This window comes from Pyrus communis, chromosome 2 (genome assembly GCF_041283825.1).
Source record: "Pyrus communis isolate YQ-2024b chromosome 2, ASM4128382v1, whole genome shotgun sequence".
NCBI lineage: Eukaryota > Viridiplantae > Streptophyta > Magnoliopsida > Rosales > Rosaceae > Pyrus > Pyrus communis.
This window is the reverse complement of record NC_142566.1, coordinates 25651889-25655144: the sequence shown is the minus strand read 5'-3', so window position 1 is coordinate 25655144 and position 3256 is coordinate 25651889. Positions and strand designations below refer to the sequence as shown.

The 3256-nt window shown below is 38.6% G+C and overlaps 1 pseudogene; it reads left to right on the top strand.

Annotated features, from left to right (window-relative positions):
* The first annotated feature begins 177 nt into the window (after positions 1-177).
* On the top strand, positions 178-1187 carry LOC137746666 (uncharacterized; annotated as a pseudogene).
* The last annotated feature ends 2069 nt before the right edge of the window (positions 1188-3256 follow it).

The window sequence follows — 3256 nt, the reverse complement described above, 5'->3', positions numbered from 1 at the left end:
TGCTAGTTACTTATTAAGAAAATTTATCTAGTTCCATCCCTATCAAGAATTAGAAGGATAAGTTTCCTCTATCGCATGACGAGTTTCTGCCTTTCCGATGGAGTCGAACCCTCAAAAGGGATAAGCTTCCTCTGTCGCATGACGTGTTTCTGCATTTCCGATGGAGTCGAACCCTGAAAACCGTGGGAGAGAGCAGGTTCCTCATCTGGTCCTGCACCTTTTAAACCCCCGTCAGCTGGAAGCACAAGTGACGTAGTTGAGGCTTAGGGTACCGTTAAACCTGGAGAAATAGTTCCAAGTTCTGATAGAAATACCGCTGTTAATAGAAATGCTCTTGCTAGGCTGGTTCCCTCGAGGCCTTGGGAGCAGAACTATGGAAGCAGCACCAACTATGGTGTCTGGAATATATGGTTCATATGGTGGAAGTGGAGGATTATACGTACGGTGGGGGATGTATGGCAAAGCATGCATAGGGGAGGGTGTGGTGGTGGTGGGCTTTATGGTTCTTCTGGGATGTACAATAGTAGTTTAGAAGCCCTGATGGGTGGTTATGGTCCTTATGGAGGTCAAGATCCAAATGATCCATATGGTTCTCCTCCATCTCCACCAGGGCTTGCCATTGACCTCAGACATCACATATGCAGCGTCATTATTTTCCATCGCCATATTAAGGTGACAGAGTTCGAACTTATAGCTCTTTGTACTCAAAATAGATGCGGTAACCAGACTGTGCCGATACCAAATATTCTATATCATGATTGTGGCAAGGTTTTTTCCACACACAAACGTAAGATTGGATTCAAGATTAACTTCAAACTGTGGCAAGTGGAGAAGAAGATCATGCAACTCTAGGTGTTAATAGAGGATTATAAGGTTCAAGTGACTACTTTGAGTTTTGATCCAGTCCAGTCCTATTCAGCCAAAATTCTTCAAATGAACCTCCACCCACTATTTATCATTGTTATATGAATTTGAATTTCGAAATTTGTGTAGTGAATAGGCATAAATCTCAAAATTCAAACTTATCCAACGATGATAAATAGAGTGATGAACATTACCATCATTTGAAGACGATCAGCAAAAATGCACTCATTTGGTACTCGCCCCTCCGCGGAGGTTCCATTTCAGTTCCATCAAAAGATGGAATTTCGAAAAGTGGTCCTACATTAAAACACAACTTGTTCTTAACCAAATAAAACATTAGTTATAATTAAGGAACAAGGGCAAAATCAATTCAGGCAGGACATGGACATGCCTGCGTTAAGGATATATTTTTTGTTACACAAAGTGATTTTTACGTTCTCGTTTTTTGTTTTTTTGTTTTTTGCATATTTTTAATTTTTTTTTTTTCTCTTGGTTGTGATTTAAATATATTAAAATAAAAGTGTAAAAGTCATCACTTCTTCGTTTTTGTTTTTCGTAGATGTTATTAGAGGATAAGGATTCTCTAAATCTCAATGTTCAAAGCTCAAAGACTTAAAGTAGAGAAATGGGATGGGGTTGACAACTTCATCTGCTCTTTTATTCGATTCTTGATGGAATGTTATGCTATGTTCATCAAAATAGCTTAAATTCTTTTATTTTCTTCTTTTTAATGAATATATTCCACCCTTCTTTTTCTTCTTTCGCACATTTTGAAAAAATTTCATCAAGTTTATCAATGACATATCGACAACCATATCAACTGCATGTGAATAAGAATATCAATTATATTGATGAATATCCACATTTTTAACGAGTCAACGTTAATCTCGTCCGACTCACACCCTTACTATCTGTTTGGACCCGATTTTACACTATTGGCCCAAGCGATCGAGGCCGTTGAGTAAGCATGGTTCTTAATTGTCGGATAAGAAAGTTAGGATAATTTGCTATTGTTAAGAGATAATATTATGGTTCTTAATCATAATAATTATCTTTTAATAAATTATCTTAATTTTCTTATGCAAAATCAATTGTACAGATTCCTGGACATTTCACGTGGCTTAACATGGATCTGCAAGTCGAAGATAATGGTGAATAGGAAACCTAATAAGGTTAGGTGATGGATGCAGCTTGATGTCTAGTCAGTTGCACAGTTCCACATTTGAATGGATTTGCATGCAGAACCACATGGAATAATAGGATAAAGGAAAATCATGATCTTAGATAATGATGACACAAGGAACCAAAGTAGGCTATCCCTTTTTCTATGATGTTTTGATGATCAGATAAAGCATGGCTACTGATGGGTTTTTATGAGAAGCCTAGGTGGGCTACAAATGTGATGTGATAAGCCTAGATGGACTTTTATTAGGTTTGAAAAGTCTTGGAACAAATCCCATGGCTCAGTTTGAAGGATATGTCTGGTTTCTGATGCGAATCAACTTTAGGAATTAGAGTTGCATTTAAACTCTGCAACATTATCTGACCGTGCAAAGCAAGTACTTCAGTCTTATAAATACAGATGCAATGGCAACGGAAAAAAGGAGCTCCAATTCAACACATAACTGCCATGTGCAAAACCTCTCAAACATCTTGAGATTTTTTATTTTCTTTTTCCGCCGACACATCTTCAGTTTGGATAAACAGCACTGTGAAGGCAACCAGCGAACACCTTTAGTTTGGATAAACAACACTGTTGCCGTAGAATTAGCCATTACCGGAGCACCTTCAGTTTGGATAAACAGCATTGCCCCGAGGCCGACTGGTTATCTATCCTCGGTCGAGAAAGCTTTTCGAATCGTTATTGGCAGAGGTCATTTCATTAGCCTTCTCGACGAAGTGAAGTGTTACCAGGTTATTATATTCGGCACATTGAAAGCCGAATTTGATATTGAACTTCGCTGAACTAGCAGTCTTGTCTTTAGGCTCGAGAACCCAAAGGTCGAGACTTGTTCCTTCCTCGGCCGCTATCGCAAGATCAAGAAGTCAGCATCAACGCAACATCAACAAATTTTACTCCTCGACCGAGCTTGACTGACGAGTTGGCACGCCCCGCATTCAACCGAAGGACGTAGTTAGCTCATTAGTTACTCGGCCTGCGCGCCACGTAGGTTTTGTAATTTTTAGGATCAACACTATCCTAATAAGTTAATTCATTTCTAATCTCAAGAATTGACTACTTATACATTAGAAATTTATAGTTTAAGCAAAAATGCAATTGAAATGCAGATTTTGCAGAAGTTCTTGTTGATAGACACAACCAACAGCGGAAAAAGCAAGACACCATGGCGCTTAACCTCAAGAACAAGAACAAACCAATGCAATAGGAGGA